This window comes from Saimiri boliviensis, chromosome 8 (genome assembly GCF_048565385.1).
Source record: "Saimiri boliviensis isolate mSaiBol1 chromosome 8, mSaiBol1.pri, whole genome shotgun sequence".
Taxonomy (NCBI): Eukaryota; Metazoa; Chordata; class Mammalia; order Primates; family Cebidae; genus Saimiri; species Saimiri boliviensis.
This window is the reverse complement of record NC_133456.1, coordinates 65,468,913-65,488,546: the sequence shown is the minus strand read 5'-3', so window position 1 is coordinate 65,488,546 and position 19,634 is coordinate 65,468,913. Positions and strand designations below refer to the sequence as shown.

Genomic DNA, 19,634 nt, shown 5'->3' with positions numbered 1-19,634 from the left:
TTTACAGATCAGCAGCCTCGGGTTCAGAGAGGTCCACTAGTTTGTCCAAAATCTTTAGCTGAAAAGTTTCTGAGTTAAAGCTGGAACTCAGATTTTTCTGAAACTAAAATCCATTCTCAGTAAGTTATCTACAATACTGTCTGTCCTCTGCCTGATAGCTGGATTAATTTTTCACCTCCCATCACAGATGGTTTCGACATCTATCTCAAGAAAAATGAAAGCATTCTAATAAAGTTTCCAGTCAAATGAATCCTTCTAGTCTTACTTTCTGGTTTAGTTTACTTCTCATCTCTGATTAGGCATCAGTTACTCAGAGAAGCCTTTTCTGATCACCACAGGTCAAATCACCATTTAACTCTCCATTCTAGCACTCATTAGAGTAGCAAATTTACATTTGCTTGCATTAAAACTTGAATAACAAGTGTCTTCTCAGATTATAAGCTTCATGAGAAGTCTCTCTTTATTTGCTACTGTATCCTCGACCCTGTGGCTCTTAACAGTCACATGAAAATAATTATTGAATAAATGCCTTTGAAAATGCTTAATTCCTACAAACTAATACAGCACCCTATAATTAGACAATGAGAAAGACATATCATGAGATGATTATTTTTACTTTCACTGTCATTTTACACATAGCACAGGTTTAAAATGTCATAAAATACACAAAGCATAAAATATACAAACATAAAGAATATAATAAATAGGAACTGAAAGAGATCAGAATATGCCACCCCAAAATATGCCACTTTGGCATATGGATTACTTTGAGTTTAAGTAAGCAGTCAGCAAGCAGCAAATACAGAAAGAGCTTTTTGCCTCTCCACTATATGCCTAAAAGCAGGACATTCATATCCTTTTGTGCGGGTCTTCTGCCTTCCCACTGCTCTACGAGGAGCACAACCACTATCACTGGAGTTAGAAACTCAGCACTGAGATGGATCTGCACAAACAAATCTCATTAAAAATAATCATAATCTTGCACTAGTTTTGCCCATATACTAAACTTCACAACTAAACCTAAACCTCTTTTCCTTTGTTTCTACTTCTATGCAATTTATCAACCTTTGTTAAAATGGTATACAAATTTGGTCTAATTTCTTTTTTTGAGTTTTCACTTTTTACTGTGACATCCCCTCTGCATGTAAAAATTAAATTACTAACAACAAGTAAAATTTGTGTCCTGTAATCCCAGCACCTTGGAGGCTGAGGCAGGAGAATTCTTTAAGTTCAATAGTTCAAGGTCAGCCTGGGCAACATAGTGAGACCCCATGTCTATGACTACAAAAAATTAGCCCGGTGGGCTGATGCATGTATATAGTCCCAGCTGCTCAAGAGGCTGAGGCAGGAGAATCACTTGAGCCTGGGAGATCAAGGCTGCAATAAGCTATTATTGCACCACTATACTCCAACCTGGGTGACAAAGTAAGACCCTGCCTCAAAAAAAAAAAAATAAATAAATAAACAAAATAAACAATAAAGAAAAAGGATTTTTTTTCCCTCCCCTACATTATATTCATACACAGTTACGGAGCTGGCTATATTCACAGTATGTACTGAAACAACAAAAATTACATAAGGCTTGATATAACCAGTTAACAGGAAGTTAACATTTAGTATGCTAGCATGGACCAAAGTCTGTGACTGACTAAAATTCCATAGGCAATAGTCTCTCAAATATACAATTAGTTATTTGCTGTTTGCAGTTGTGAAGAGAATCTTAATGTATGCATTTGAAGGGCTGCAAATAAAGGGAAGCAATTGCAACAAAATATGCTTCTTAATAATCTCTGTGTGCAAATAAGTTACTTAAGTCAACAGTGCCAGTTTCTCTTTCTTTCAAAGGTAGAACTCAAACATTCCATAATAAAATTCATTTTCATTTTTCTAATAATGCTTGCTATCCTTAAGAAACGAAGTTATATTGTATAGGGTTCTTAGTGAGCTTTGATGTGTTTCTTCTTTTTCTTTCCCCTCTCTTCTCTCTATTTATTTTTTCCCCTCTTTTAGGGTGGGTTTGTTGTGGCAAATGTGAAGTCACTAATCTTTGATCTTTGTGCATGAGGCTTCCTTCCACTGCGAATCAATTATGACAGGCTAAATTAGCCTTTGATCGGAGGCTTTGATTTACTTTTTAATTCCCTGCTTCATCACTAGGCTCTGAGATGTGCCTGCTCTTTGCCCTCTTCAGTTGTGTTGGTGATAATAGTGATATATTTCAGTGGTTTGCTTCCTTTTCAAGGCCTCAAATATCTGCACATGGGTGCAGTTCAATAAAATCCACTGTTTAGAAGAGATGTCTGTGATTTGTGTCAATGTTTTACATGGTATTTTTCTCCCACATGAATTGCCTTAGGGAAAAAATAGCATTTTCTTGAGGAAACACAATTTTCTCCTTTCATTGGATTTTGCTCTAAGTTATGTGTTTGGTTGTGCTACATATTTCCATGGATATTTTATTTGTGCGATCTGTTACGTTGCTACTTGAGCAGTCCTTTTAAATGTCAGTATAAGATTAAAAATATCTGCTTATTAAAGAGATCACCAAAGTTTTTCAGGGGTTCAATATCTTTTTTTCTTTAATAATGTAATGGTCATTATAGTCTGCCTTTTCTCTGCAATGCCAGAGAAAAAAAACTGAGCAACTGTTTTCCTTTTGATGAAAGAAATTTGTCTTCTGAATTTGCAAAAAAAGAAATAAAAACTTAAAAAAAGGCTATGAAGACTGAGCTTGAACCTATTAAAATCTTAAAAACAAAAACAAAGAGGTAAAGAGGAAACGTTTAGAAGTAATAAATGCATTTATTACCTTGATTGCAGTGACAGTCTCATGAGTCCTTGTTTATGTCCAAACTCATCAAATTGTTCACATTAAATATGTCCTTGGTGTATCAATTATACCTCAATAAAATTATTAAGAAAAACCGATAGACTGAAAGTAACAACAAAAACCTGCAAAACGATCACAGACCTATGCTTTAAAATGTAATTCGTCATGTAATGTTCATTCTATAATCTTTTGATTTTGAGATATCATTTTCCTAGTGACTTTAAATCTACCTGTAGCATTGTAATGAACTGTTTGTATATCTCAGCTTCCCTTCAGATTCCTTACTGAATTTCCCTGTCTTGGAAATCACATTTCTTTGTGTACACGATTTGAGTAAAAGCAACTCAGAAAGACTCCAATGGAAACAAATGTACTTTTGGCACCTCAACACCAAAATTATGTGTGCAACTTGGAGGTAATCCAAAGAACAGTTGAGAGAGGATGAAGGGAATGGGGTGCTTGGCTAAGGAAGAAATGTGAGGCTTCTGAATGTCCCTAGCGTGGGTGAACAACAATAAAGGAACATAACAGCCCATGAATATTTAAAAGGTATAGACATCAAATATGGATAGGAATGATTAATTCTGGGACAAGGGCATGGAGCTAGTTCGGAAGCACTCATATCCTTGTATCATGGGAAAGCAATAAAAAAGGACATGGGTTAGCATCATTGTTTTGGAGCATACAACTTCGATTATTTGTGGACAATATTCTAGAATACAATGGAAACTTTTATCACCTCTGAATGCATCCAAAGAGATATTGAAAACCTACGCATATATGTTAAACAGAAGTGAAATTCTTGCCCAGGGTCCCTCTTCACTAGGCGGTGATATCAGAGATCTGATAGTTAAGGGAACATTAAGACTCATCAGCAGCCACGTTTAAGTGTAAATGGAAACTCTGAGCAGACTGCCAAGATAACAGGATCCAGAGAAGCAATCCCAGAACTTTTCTGCATAGAAAGTGTCCAAGAAGTGATCTATCAGGAAAATCTTTCCGTCCCTGTGTTCCTCTCTTTCTTCTTCTTTCTCCCCACCTCTACACTTACAAAGCATTTCATATGCCTCAGGTTGTGTTCTCAGAGGTAATGATGCAAATAAAAATTTGGCTCGAACTCTGCCCTCAAAGATGTGTTCATGAGACCAATGTATAAAGAATTAATTTCAACTGAGCATGAAGCATGTAAACAGAGCTAGAAGGAGAGAGACAGGATTTAGTTAAGCAAATTGCATTTGTGCAGTATGTACAGCTCCTTGTCCTGAAAACACTTAAAAATAAGGAGTTGGTTAATCGTGTCCTCCTCAGGGTACAGGAGCCAAGCCCTGATGTAGCTAAGCAATTGAGTGGTCTCTGACAGTAGACTTGGGTGTCATTGGAAAATAATCAATATCTTTATTAAAACTTCATAGATCACTAAGAGAAGGTAGCTATAATGTCTCATTGAATAGAACTTTACTAAGACTTAACTGAAAATACTATTCTTTCTTCTTTACTCCCAGGACATGTAGCCTAGTTTTTGACATGAAAGAAGTCATCCAAATCCATAAATCAGTAGGAGAAGCAGTGTGTATACATAAGTACCATCAAGTAGTGTCTCAGCACATGTTATATCATGATCTTCTGCAGCAAAAATGTAGTCTCTGTCATTCAACTACTTAGGCCTTCTGGTAAGATGCATGGATAATGTTACCTTTGGATAAATTACACATAGATATAGCAATAATTGAAATGTATATATAAACCTATATTTATCTGATAGTCACAAACATTCTCATGAAATCTCTTAACACTTAAATTGTTCATTGTGTTATAAATTCAGATAAATTTGGGTGTTGAAAAATATAAAAACAAAATTGGTATTCATATGCTGTAATCTAATCAGAGCTTGAAGATTATTTTACTCCATTATTTTAAAATTCTTGATAGGCTGTATATTGTGGAGAGAAATCTCCAAATAAGGGATTATCAAAATAAAATTAAAGATTAAGTAAATGCATATTTGTGTGTGGGTATTTTATGACTGTGATATCACAAACCCTTCCTGGAAACTGCATGGCTGATTTCCCAAGTAGAATGAAAACTGGTAGTTAAGGGAACTTATTTTGTAGAATTAAATAACGATTTGATTAATCACCAAGAGGAACACAAGAAATAAACATAATTCAATAAAATACAGGAAAGAATGCATGGTTATGAGCAAGAAGGGTGTTTTGCAGGTTACCATCCATTTTCATGATGTCAAGAGACACAATTATTAATACATCATCATGACACAACCACAATTAAGGTTCCTCATGGTAGTATGATAATCTCTTTTCTAAAATTTAATACTCTGGATATTGTATTTCATTTTTTACTATCTCAGAAGATTTACCTATGTTTCTTATGAACTAGAAATTCATTTAAAGTGAAATCATCAAAGTGTTTTGATGGAATAAATGTATCCCACACAATCATCATCAAAGGAATTGAATAATCAGGTTTTGGGAATAGTTCTCTCTAAGGATATTAGAATATACTTCAAATTCTTTTTATCTTACAAGAGACTAGCAGATGCCCTGGGATTAGAAAACCTTTATGGAGACCCCTTTTGGAGGAAGTTCCAAAGTGAAGATCAAAAAATAGTGGAGGGCAAAACCACTCCAGTGGATGACAGAACTAATGTTTTCCAAAGCACACACATAGTTTTCTCATAGACTTAGTCTTAGTATAGGCCCCAATCATTTAGAAGGCTGCTGGGCATTACCAGGAACCAAGAGTGCTAACAATGACTTATAAAGACAAGATGCTCTATTTCTTTGCTCATTGTCTTCATTATTTTATATTTATATTAAGGTCCCATTTGCAATAAATGCATAGAAAAAATTCTTCATGCACCAAATAATATTAATTCTTCTGGAGTGCATAATCTCTTGGTGATATAATGTGCTCTTGAGAAAGTAAGAAAATCACTCTTTCATTGTTGAGAAAAAAATTACTCCTGTTGTTTTTCCTCCAATCATTTTTTCTTTAAAAACAAATTGTGATACTAATTATTGACACTTACTGAACCAAACAAAATGCTATGGACCAAACCCAATGCTAATATGCATTATCGTAATAATCTAATTTAAGCTGCACCTGTAGGCAGTTACAACTATTATTCCAGTTTTATGATTTAGAAAATGGAGTATCAAAATAGCTAAATAGCTTACCTAGAGCCACATCATTGTGTGTTTGGCACTCCCTCCAATGTGGACTTTTCTCATTGTTCCAAACTCTTTGAAATTAGTTATAATTCAGCTTGGTGTTGCGCAAAGAATTTGAAAAAACTCTAATCAAGCATTCAGGTCAGATGTCAAATGGATTCAAATTCAAGGAACAGTGACTGAACCTGAAAGTCCCTGAACTATGAAGTCTGAGCTCTGTTTAACCCCTCAAAGTATAGGTTTTCTTCCTGAAACCTCAAGCCTCCTTAGAAGCTAATCTTCTCAAATCCCGGTGGTGAATCTAATTTTTCTATTAAAAATGACATTTTGATAAATATTATAAATATGCCACTTTCAACTATGCCAACTGGTAAGCCAACAAAAAAAGTAACTTTAAGGTAAGGGTTTTGTGCTTTCAAAAATAAGCCAGCAGTTTAATGGAACTCAAAAAACCAAAAATCTTTACTGTATGATATATCTGGTCCCTATCTACACTAAGTCTGTAGTGAAGACAAAAGTTCTGCATTATCTCCTTATCATTTCCCTGTGTGACTCCTGTACTATGTACTGTGATAATTAAATACAATAAAAAATGCATAAAACAACTGATCAAGGAAAATATTCTTACCAGGAAATTAAGTTCCCTTTAGGTCCACTATGATTTTTTTTTGCAGTATTAAGACAGGATTATTGTTTGCAGTTTACAGCACCTAAGAATAGATTACAAAGTTGTAATTTTGGAAATAATTTTTATTTAAGGAGTCACTTTTAAATTAATTTTTACCTTTTCTCTTTAAATAAAAACTGCTTTAATTTTTCTTTCTCCCCACACCCCTCAAAAATTTCCACTCAAATACCTAAGCAATAGGATTGCTCTGCTGCTAAAAAAGGGATCCTGTGAATTTCTGTCAAGGAACAAAAGAAGCAGAGAGGGCAGGCATGCAAAAAGCAGCCACATACATAATTACACTTTTCATTGAAAAAGTTATTGATGTGTAGTCTCTCATCAATTCACATATTTTGCAACAGACCACAATTGTATTTCTACACAGCAGTTCTCCTGACCTGTCTGACACAATAGCTACTTGCATCTGTCTGATGCTGTGACTAATCTGTCAAAATAAAATGATATAAACCAAAATGAGGAGAGTTTTGTTAGGAAGCATTCAAAGATCAGACCTCTGAACTACAGAGTGAACATAAGCCTTCAACTCAAGAGGAATCTCTCACCCGGGTTTATCAAGACTCCTATCTCTTAAAACATCAACATATGAAATGAGGGGACTAATTTAACCAATACATATAATCCTTCTACTGTTCATTCCCAGGTGTCTCAAGGATTGGCTCCCAATCTGTAAAAGATTGCTTAAGCTTGATTTTGAATGCTATCTCATGAACATGCTTTTGAAAAACTAAGATTTTCTATTAGGCATCAGAACAATCAGAATAAGTCAAAAAATTTTGCATACCAGCCTTCATAATGTAATGACTGAACATCATTCAGAAGAGCTAAATTCCATGCAATAATTCTAACTCATTCTGGTAGAAATTACTAATTAAGAAGATTTATAAAACTGTATCTTTGACCCTAAGTAAAGGAAGAATGGCTGAAAAATTCAAACAACTCATTTCCACTCTGTGTATTATTTGGCAATCTCTTTGGCCTTATTCCAAAAGCTGTTGCCAAGAAGTTATAAACAGATTGCATTGCCTCCGGAGAGAACCTCACACCAATGCACTGAGAAGAATTCCACTCTGGCAAGTACAAGAAAAGTCCTCACTGCTTTCCAATTGACCAAGTGACACACTGCACAGACTGTTCCCTTAATACCTTTGTTTAGTAACCTCATTTCAACCCCATAAGGCCTACTTCTGACACCATTATTATTACAAACAGAAATGTGGGTGGATGATCAACAGGCACGAAACTGCATTTAATGTGGCTTCTAATCAATGGGTCCATGGTACACGTTGTTTTAATGTAATTGTGTTCACTGACTTCTACAAGCTAATAGCAGTTGTTTACCTAAGTAGAAGAATACAGAACCTGGCTACCACTTTGTGTGTCTAGCATCTCATGTGTGTTACAACAGTCTCTCAGTGGGGAAAAGAAATAATGCAATAGTTACATATGTTGACTCAAAATGAGAGTTGCTGACCCTGCTGTTCCATTTGCTGAGATTAAAGTTAAATGACCTAATTTAGAATGTTCTTTATTCCAGTGATGAAGAATGTCATGCATTCAGGGTATCCTTCAGCCATAGTACCACTTCTATTGTTCTAACATTAGATCTGTCTAAGACATCTCTTCAAAATCCATCATGTCATAAAGCCACCTCAGGTGGCTCTTCCCAGTGGGTCCCCACTTCTTGCCACTGTCAAGGACACTCATGACAACAGAGGTCAGCACTTGTGCTGAATTACCCACCACACTCTCAATTAGGACTTTCGAGACAGTTGTTTGGCATCAGGCATGGAAACTGTAGCTATGATCAAACTTATCTGTATGCTAGCAGCAGCAGCCTGTGCCTGCAGAGCTCTCATCTGTTTCCTTTAACTTTGGTTCAGAAGGAACTCACATTAATCATGTATATGTTCCTTGCTACTACTCTAATCCCCCCCCCCCTCTCTCTGTGTGTGTGTGTGTGTGTGTGTGTGTGTGTGTGTGTGTGTGTATGTGTGTGTGTTTTCTTAGTGGTTATTGTAAATGAAGAATTATCTCTGTATTATTAGGTTTCCTTTCATTCCTTCATGTTGTAGGTGCATGATCTCTGGAAACAGGCACACAGACCATCCTTTAGAATGCAACAAGAAATATTGAAACATATATACATACATATACATATGTGTATATGTATACACATACTTATGATTTTCATGTTATTTTTAAACATTTCTCACATTTTACTGTTTTCTTATGATAAATTTTGCACACTAGTGTATCTGTACAATTTAGGATATACATAAAGTGGAGGGATAGGCTCAAACATTACTCGATAAGTGTATAAACACAGTACACTACTGTAATATAAGAAGAATCTTTCTTATTTTGTTTTTATTAACATGACATATAATCCTTTGACATTTTTTACTCTAGAAGCATCTACCCTTTCTCTTACCACCATTGACATAGATACTAATGTCTTATTCTCTATTATTGGTGAAAAGTTCTGTTTTTTTTCAGTCTTTTAGTTTCTTTTACTTAAGAGATACAAGTAAATATACACACCTTTAAATGTAAAACAAGAATGGATAGGAATATTTTTAAAAAAGTAATTTAAGGCAAAATGAACATATGGGTCCTTATTGGTTGTTTGCTTTGTTACTAAAATTTAAAAATTATGACTGAAAGAAAATATAGTGTAGGCACAACAAACTAGTTAAAATCTACTGACTTGAGGCAAAGTAAAAAAAAAAAAAAACTACAGAGAGAAAGTACATTAGAAGGGGAAATAGAACTTGCTCAAGATATAGTAAAAACTGGGTTAGGAGGGTCCACTCAGCAAACAACCTACCCACGGCAAGTGTAAAACGGGAGCTCTGAATCAGAGGACGTCAGGGTCAAATGTTTTCTGAATGTGAGCATGTTGGGACTCTGAAGTTATCTAGTGTTTGAAAATAGTACTTTTCACACACATAGCCTCTACAGCAAACCTATGACTTCCTTAGACGCTCAGCAAGAGAAATGGTGATCTCTTGCTATGCTGGAAGAAAAGTTGGCTTCATAAGACTTATTTCGAGATATGTCATTTTACAACATGACTCCTTTCTAAGATATTTTTAAGGTAAATTTATCCTTATCCGCTGAATTTACAACAGATCATAAGTAAATTGAAACTACATATTTTTAAGGTAAGCTTCTTTTTATCCACTAAATTGGCAACAAATAATAAGTAAATTGAAACTAACGACCTTTCAGCTATAATAAACATTCCTGCTTCCTTTTACTTTGTATTTAATATAAGGAATCTTGACTTCCATAAAGGCATATATTAGTTATACCAATGTCACTGCCTGGCACCATAATAAAATTTAATATATATTCTTTGGATAAGGTCATAGTCACCAAAACAGCATGGAACTCGTATAAAACTAGGCACATAGATCAATTGAACAGAATGTAGCTTTAATTAATGTAGCTTTAATTAATTATATGCATTAAAGCTTCACATATTTAATTAAACATATATATATATATATATATTTACTGTTTACATGAATTACAGACTTAATACATTAAAGCTACACATATCAATTAATAGCAGTATTTTGTAGTTCCTTCACCTTACAGTCACAGGTGTGGATGTCATACTCTCATAGAGCAGGAGGGAGCACATAGCACAGAAAAAAAGAGAAAGATGGGTTGGAAATACAGCAAGTGTTCACTTACTTGCTGTGTGATCTTAAGCCAGTTATGTAGCCTTGTAGAACTCCAATTGTCTCATTGGTAAATAAGGGATAATAGTATCTGTTTTGCAGAATGGTTTTAAGGAATAGGACTAATGTGCAAAAATTGCTTAGCACAGGGCTGAGATCTAGCCAGTATTCTGTGAAAAGCAAGGGGCAGCTACAGTAGCAGCAGCCACATCATTGTCCTGAGATATGATGTTCAGTGAAGCTGGAAGAGACACTTGAGATCAGTCTCTAGGTTACCCCTTTTTGAAAGTCCCCATTGAAACTCAGCCATCAGGAGGAAATCACACAGTACCCCACATGGTAGCATATAAACCTTGACAGCTGCTGTGTAAGCTACATGTGAGACTAAGGCAGCTACATGCCTTAGTCTCACAAGACAGAAAGGGTTTCTTTACAATATTTTATGCCAGCTTGTGAGTTTCCTAAGTCCAGGTCAGTGGAAAAGGTCTCATTAATTTTTGCCTTCCTAATACTCAAGCACAATGGCTGTCATATTGCCAAATATTGGTTGCTTAATGTACATACATTGACAAAAAATGCCTATTCTACATGCATGTGTGTGCATTTGAGATCAAAACTGCCTATTTCTTTCATGTAAAAAAAATGTATCTAACATCAATTGGTCTTTAAATACTGGAGATTTTGAGTGATTTTTAAAAATTGCTAAAAAAGCTGTGAGCACCCCAGCTTTCAGTCAATATTTAGTTCAAGATTCTTAAGAAACTGGGATTGCAAATACCTATTTTTTGGTCATCAGCTAACATTTGCTTGACAGGAACCAGGTCTTGATTCAAATCACAGAGGCCCAGAATCTCAAAGTGTGTGCTAAAATACTCAATACAAATTTCAATGACAATGTCTTTTAAAAAGAAAAATGATACATGAGGCACATAATATTCCCTAGGTTATAAGCTACTAGTACTGCAAAAATGAACACACAAACAGAAATTCTTCAATATGTCTAACGTAAAATGATGTACAATAAAGTAAGAACTAGAAAAAAACACGGTAAGCTATAAATGTTTGCGTTTGAAAATTATCAGCAAAACCTTATATGGGCAACATGAAAATGTTCAATTTTTTTCTAAGAATACTTCTGAAAGAGCATTCTAAATGAAAATAGACCCTATTTCTGATGACTAGTTTTAGCGTTTCTTTACTAAAACACAGATATTGACTCTTTACTAAACATCATATGTGATTTTTTTCTAATATCACTTGAAGACATACTATGTGCCCAATGTCATATTTAATAATTTATGTATAATTTCATGTAATGCAAGTACCTCTAATTTGAGTACCAGTGACCTTAATTTTACAGAATATTAAATGAATTTAAATAAGTCGGGTAACATTTATAAAGTTACAGTGAGAATAAATATCAGCACCAAGATATGAACCCAATTCACGTAACCTCAAAGCCTGTGCCTGTATCTACACTAGACCCTATTGCTTACTGCATCATTCACCTAAAGTATCTTGAGTATCTTTGAGAAAAGGACTCCAGACTGAGTATACCTCAGTGTTTTACTATTTTTAAGATATACTCAAATCTCTAAAGGAGGCTGCATTAGTTTGTTTTTGCAGTGCTACTAAGAACTCCCTGAGACTGGGTAATTTACAAAGAAAAGAGGTTTTCACAGCTCCACATGACTTGGAAAGCCTCAGGAAACTTACGATCATGGCAGAAGGTGAAGGGGAAGCAATGCACATCTTAAATGGAAGCATCAGAGACAGAGAGTGAGTGGAGAGCTTCCATACACTTTTAAACCATCAGATCTTATGAGACCTCACTCACTATCATGAGAACAGCATGAGGGAAACCACCTCCAAGATCCAATTATATCCCACCAGGTCCCTCCCCCGACACATAGGGATTACAGTTTGAGTTGAGATTTGGGTGAGAACACAGAGCCAAACCATGTCAGGGGCTAACAGCATAACAGAGAGATATCAGCAAAGAACAGTCCAAGGCAAGTCACAGGTCCTAATGAGTTTGATTCCTAGCTATATCAGTAACACTACCTATTAATGACCTGTTTCTTAACTAACTGGGGCTTCAGAATCCTTAACCACAACAGGAGATTATTAACAGAATGCTATTTACAAGGTTTATTTTTCCTTAAAAGTCTATGATTATTTTTAAAAACTTTCTAATAATGGGACTGAAGGAGGTACAGAGAAGAACACTACATTATTTAAGAAGCTGAGGCCATGGGACTCATACAGAGAAAGGTTAAAAACACTAGAAATCTTTAGTATGGAAAAATGAATGTACAGAACAGACAGACTGAAATAAATAACATGTTAAAGACACAGAAAATGTGACTGTAATTATGTTTTCTATATCCTTGGACTTTACAACTTGGAAGACAGGAGATCCTCCAGAAATAGAGGGCAAATCATACACAATACAGTTATATTACTATAATAGGTCATATATGTTAAAGAAATAAATCGCTTCCAAAAAACGTGAGACATGTTCTTGGCCAGTGCAGGCATAGTTTATTAATAGAAATGAGGGTATGCATTTCACTGCTACTGTCCAAGAACATGATGGAGAACCAAGACATATTCTCAAGAACCTTTTCCTTCCCTATAGAAGATTAACCTAGAAGGCCCTGGGGCTGATTGATGATATCAATAACATTCAGGCACTTTGGGGTTTTGATTCAGCTCCAGCTTGTACCACACAACAGGCCCTCGATAAAGATTATCTTGAATGAATGAATAAGCTCTGCCACTTATTAGCTGTGTGACTTTGCGAAGCTTACTTAACACCTCTTGTTTTCTGCAGTCAAATGTGGATATGACAAAGCTTCTGGGAAACCAACCAAAGCCAATTCACCATAGTAGAATACCAAGCAGGTGGAGCAGGGCTTGAGGCCAAAGGCTGCCACACAAGGTCCAGATCTCTTAACATTCAATTGCTGGTCTTCCCACCGTGAATGCTGAGGCAGCCAAACAATCCTTGAGGCCATGTTTCAAGCATGTTGCATAGTCAAATCTCAGAACTCAGATCCCAGCCCCAATAGCCAATCATGCAACTTAAAAGCCCCACCCCCCAGAGGCCAGAGGCCAGAGGCCAGAGGCCCTCTTCTGGAGGTGCTAGTCATCTGTTTCCCACCTTCGAGCATGACGGTAGGGGCATCTCTTATTTTCTCAGTAATATTAAAGGTGGTATATCAAAAGAAATAGTCTTGAAACAGTCTTGAAAGCAATAAACAAAAAAGTCAATGTTTTAAGTTAAGAATAAGTGAAACAGATAACATTTTAGATCTCAAATAGGATCAGTTCTGACTTTATATTACTTTCCAATGCAATCAGAGATGGTCTTCCCTGGAAATAGAAGGTCACTAAAAATTTGCAGCAGTAATTTTGCAAAAAATTGATATACAAGCACTTTGTTTTTCTATATAATCCAAAATGTATGTAATGGTAACCTCAAATACTACCTTGAACTAATGACTGATCATACCAGTTAATTGTGGGCAAGTTAATAGCAATGTCAAGCTTCTTTGGTAATGATAATGGGATACATTTATGCAGGGCTAACTATAGGTCAGGCACTGTCCTAAGTGCTTTACGTTTTATTAACTTGCTTTATCCTACAACCCCATGAGGTAGATACTGTTTTACCTTTTTTTAAAAAAATGTCCTCATTTAACAATGACAAAACTACGGCATAACGATGTTACATATTGCCTAAGGTCACATGACCATTTCTCCAGATGAAGCTTTATCATTTTGATAGCCTTAAATATTGCTGTAGGTGTTACTGCAGCATCAGTACACGTTTAAGCAAACTCTTCTTTATTACTGCAAGCTTGGTGACACAAATATTTTTAATAATATTTAAAGAGCAGAATTATAAAGCATTAAGTCACACTAAAATATGTATGCAGGATTATTTAGCTATGAAAAAAATATTAACATCACTATTATGAGGCTTTTCCGTCTCAAAGCATTGTACAGAGGGTCTTTGTTTATTCACCCAAGAATGTATTATTTGACTACTCTGTGTCTCGGACTGCACTCAAGGCACACCTATGAATGAGGAGCCCTGTGTCCCCAAGATAGAAACTTGTCTAAATATATCCAATCTCAGGATAATACTCTGTTTCCTGCTTGGAACTTTATACCTGCTGCCTTGGACTGAGTATTTGCTTAAGTGGTTTTCAACCCCTGACCACCCTATAAGGTCCTTGCATCACCAGCATGAGGGCCTCAGAATCCTTTACTATCCCAAAACAAACCAAGAGCTAAACTTTGTTTTCCTTTAAATATCACTAGGTTTCAGTACTCTGTCCACATTCCCCAGATATTTCCAGCAATGTCTTTGTATTTTAGTCTTGATAACTATGTAGGGTCTCATGCTGCAGTGAACCTCTGGAGATAATAAATAATTTTAAAGTAGTTTCAATCTTCTACCAGCAGAAACTCACTTTCTACCCATGAAGTCACATTAGAAAGGATTTATAGGAGACAGCAATTATTGAAGCTGGATAGTTGTGGGGGTTTTGTTTAATCATGAAAGTAACAGATGCTCACTCTAGATATTTGGTAAAATACAAATATGTATGTATACACACATACACTTATACATATATTATACATATATATATACATGTATACATAATAAAATGTACATCATCTGTGAAATAATATTGTAGTGTATTTTTCCCCAGTTGATATATTAATATTCAATCAGTGCTATAGCTGCACTCATATATACACACACAGATATATGTATAAATACATTACATATGTAAAAATCATATGCTATGTATCTGTACATAACATTATAAGCATTTTGACTACTTTAAATATTCTAACACAGTTTTTATGTTCATTTGCTTGGACCGGTATTCACAGATCTAGAAATCAAACTTAAGTTTGGATTAAACATATTAATATATTCCCAAATATCAATGGAAAAATCTTTACTGAGAATAATTGATAACAGTAAAATTTTTGTAATAACCTAAGTGCTCAATAGAGAAATAACTAAATACATAGAATATGTATATTTTTAGAAAAATAATAATTTTTAAAAGTTACGTTTTCAAAGAATATTGAATGCTGAGGCCTTGTATAATATTAGCCAAGACAAAGTGCTACAAAATTTTATATATGGTGTGAGCTTAATTTTGCTCATACAAAAATACTATGCATCAATATCTAAATGATAAATAACATCAGAAAGAAAAAATCAAATTGCTACCATTGTTTATGGGAGGAAAGAGGTAAGGAGAGATTGAAGATGACCTAATTTAATAGATACATTTTTAATGATCATGCATTAGATTTTTTGGCATAAAAATAAACATGCTAAAAATAACAACACTATTTTCTCCAAAGCCACTTGGTTATTTGGTTAGGTGAATGGCCCAGTTTAGCAAGCTACAAAGGAAAGAATGGCATTCCTGTGGGTTTTGGGGGCTGGTATAGAATAGGAAGAGAGGCAACTCAGAAGCCTAAAAGACCAGGGCATAGTCAAGAAGATACATGAAGTTCAGGAGGCTGAAGATGAGGTGTATGAGGGCAGGCAATCGATAATAAAAAGAGATGAGGCTGACAAGTTGGATTGCACAGACAATGTGAAGAGTCCTAGGTGTCATGCTCAGACAATTAAACTTTATCTTGTAAAAGAAGACCATTGTGTATTTGTAGTAGGAAATGACAAGATCAAATTTATCCGTCAGTAAGATAACTCCAGTTTGCTATCTTTGTTTTCTCAGATGCCTTTAAGATTTCGAGGATGCTGGATGTCTTGACTGATTAAGAGAGAAAGAAAAAAAGGAGAAAAGAAACGACCAAATTGATTTTGCCAGAAAGAGCTTGAGTTCAGCCCTAACCTTAAGAGAACAAATTTTTGGGGTTTCTTTTAGAAAAATGTCTTCAAGTAGAGAAGGGAGTGGAGTACCAAAATTCTAGACTGTAATGTAAACTTAAATGAATAGAACAGCACCATCTCAGGCACTTACTAGCTAGCTATTTAGCCTTAAGTATGCCAAAAACCACCCGCAACATCTCTTTCTTCATTGTTTTTAAACTGGAGCTAACAACCCCTGATTCATTTCACTCATAGGGTGGCAATGAGAATATATAAATGGTAAAATGTGTAACACAGAGAATGTCTAACCTAATGATAATTATTATTTTAGATATACTCGTGATCAAATAAAAACTTCTATCAGTAAAAAAATCAAAGTGCAAACTTCTAATTTGTAAAACTGTGAAACTAAATAGCTAATTAATATTCATAAATACTTGACTTCAATGACTGTTTTAAAAACCTAAAACTGTTACAAAGGGACACAGTAAGATGTTCAAAAAAGGAAGTACACTATAGTTATTGACAGGATCTAAATGTTACCTTAATTATTAAACTTCTAATTTACTATAACAAAATGCTAATTATTATAAATTGCAAGGTAGAAAAGATACAAATTCAATGAAAATTCTCAAAATATCTTTAATGAAGATGAAATAAAATAACTCACTACAAAGAGTTCCCGGGATAGTGCACAAACACAGTGATATGCAAAAGCAGTTGTGTCGCTCAAAAGACCAAATTAACAATGTGTAAAGACCTGCCAATAGACAGAATGAGACAATGATTCTTCTGTGCCTCCTCACAGTGAGCTCAGTAATGGTAGACACCAAAACCTTCTCAGTAAAGTAAATGAATATATGAATTCTAAGCATAAGGTATGGTCAACCATCAGTTGTTGCCATGATTTGCATTCCTGCCAAATACTGGTAAGTATATAAATCAAATATAAGAAAATCCAGAGATATTTTTAACATGTGAAGAGTGAAAAATCATTAGTAATACATTGGAAAGCATTCATTAAAATAAAATTTATATTGTCTGGGCAAGCTGAAAGTATAGTTGAGCATCACACCAAAGACATTTAGAAATCAAGAAACAAGGTTGAGGCCGAGTGTGGTAGTTCACTCCTATAATTCCAGCCCTTTGTGGGGCTGAGCCGGGAGGATTACCTGAAGTCAGGAGTTCAAGACCAGCCTGGCCAATATGATGAAACGCTGTCTCTACTAAAAATACAAAAATTAGCCAGGTGTAGTGGTGGACGCCTGTTATCCCAGCTACTTGGGAGGCTGAGGCAGGAGAATTGCTTGAACTCAGCAGGCAGAGGTTGCAGTGGACCAGGATTGTGCCACTGCACCCCAGGCTGGGTAACAGAATGAGATTCCATCTCAAAAAAAAAAAAAAAGTTTTAAAACATAGAATCCCAATGGAAAATTTTAATTAATATAAACTTATTTTTTATTAAAACCAACATTTAACAGAAAATCTATTAAGTATATTTAATCCAGACTTACTTTGCAGCCCTTGAAACTTAGTTTGCCTATGGGCTACACCTGCTTCAATTCTCAAGGAAATTGTTCATGTGCCATTATCTACTCAGTTCAAGCAAGAAGAGAAAAAGGTGGCAGTGGTAATGATGAGGGTGGTGGTGTTAACAAAAAAAAAAGAGAGGAGAGGAAGGAGGAAGGAAAAAAATCTGCCTTCATTATGGGAAATCATCAAGGTAATTATTTTTATTTTTTGTAAGTATTGAGGAAAATTATGCATATCTCCAGTACACATTGTCTTTCTCCCTCCAGGGAATTTGAAAGGTAGATATTTTAATGTACAGAATTCCCATTAGACAAAATTGACATTAAATATGAAGCAATATATAAATTTCACCTTTCTGGTACCTAATACAACAATAGTAGGACTCCCACTTAATAGGAAAGGAAAATTGGTTGTGATTATCCGGTTAAGAGGTTCTTAACCCCATTAGGATCACAAACACACGTGAGCATCTGGGGAAGGCTAAGGACTCTTTCTCCATAAATATGCACATGTCTTCATGAGCATAATATATTGAACACAATAACAAGAGTCTCAAAAATCACCTCTGCTCTGGGCCATTCAAACTACTCAGACAAAGTTGAATTGATAAAAGGATTGGTCAGCCTTAATTTAGAGAAATAAAATCTGTTGGAATTGCTTAGTAGAGTTTTATTGCAATCTCGTATAAGAATATAAGTTTCTCCATTTTACCACCATGTAACAATGATTTTTTAAATTAAACCCTTGAAAAAACTCTGCATGTTAATTTTACTAGGTTTATTTATAAATGATGAAATATAAAACTTACAGGCTAAATTTCTTCCTTAATGTCATATGTAACAAAGTAGAAAAATGTTTATACTTTCTTAAGGTGGATGTTTAAAAAGGCATAAAACAAAGTCAGTCTTTACTACGAAAGAAAACCATATATTTTTCAAGTCATCAGCTGGTGGTTTGTTGAGAACGTGTGAACAGGCTGTGGATGCAGAGACTTCCTACTTGGGATTTTGTCAGTGTTAAGCCTTTGCTTTCATCTATTGCTGTTTAACGTGAATGACACAAAAGCCAGAAAGAGTCACCATTTCCTTCGTCTCCTCACATAATCCAGGCTTCATACAGGAGCTTAAAAGACATGTTTTCCTCTCTTCATTATGTACTGAATGCTCATAATTTATTATACAAGAGATCCTTTGATCCTTCAGAAACAAGCCCTTTTTGAAGCTCTAGTAATGGAGTGTTTAAAAGAGTTCTTCTGCTGGGGGCCAGTTGGTCACTCAGAACACATTTTAAGTACCCACTTTTTACAGAACCTTTATAATACTACAGAAATTCATGGGGACAAGGAGGAGAGAGGATGGGATCCTCCCAAAACAAAACAAAGCAAGAGCTGCACAAACAAGGAGATGTGACTCCTTCCCTTTGAGAGACCATATGCTCTAGAGGGAGAGAAATTTTATCTGATGAAGGCTGAGATGAGGGAGGAGGTGATGGGGCACAGACAGGTAATTGATTTTCAAGTTCAGGATGAAAGTAATTTAAAGATTAAGTTCTAAACTGTGCATAGTCAACATTATTTTTTTGTTTTTTCAAAACCACGTAGAAGATTATCAAGTTCAGCTATAGATTCCACTGAAACCTCAATAGGCATTTCACAATCCCACCAACAGTGGATAAAATGTAGTAGCTGACTATTGAACTCAGTTATTATGTGGAAAATTCAAACAAAATATTCCTTCCTCTAATTTGTCCACATGCGTAAGTATTTCTGGAAAATGCTAAGCTACATATGTGGAAAATTGTAGACTGAGTTCTGCCGAGTCAAGACTTC

General features: G+C 35.1%; 1 protein-coding gene across 10 annotated transcripts in view; it reads right to left on the bottom strand.

Annotated features, from left to right (window-relative positions):
- The window catches only part of CHL1 (cell adhesion molecule L1 like), a 199,479-nt gene that overhangs the window by 150,573 nt on the left and 29,272 nt on the right, over positions 1-19,634 (bottom strand). For 2 of the 10 annotated variants that reach the window (XM_074404566.1, XM_074404564.1), the window contains exon 2: positions 6,650-6,731. The exons of 7 other annotated variants lie outside the window; for them this stretch is intronic. The gene's annotated coding sequence lies outside the window, so the exon portion shown is untranslated. Of the gene's footprint in view, positions 1-6,649; positions 10,198-19,634 lie in introns of those variants that run through there. One more of the 10 variants, XM_074404565.1, reaches the window with a different exon arrangement.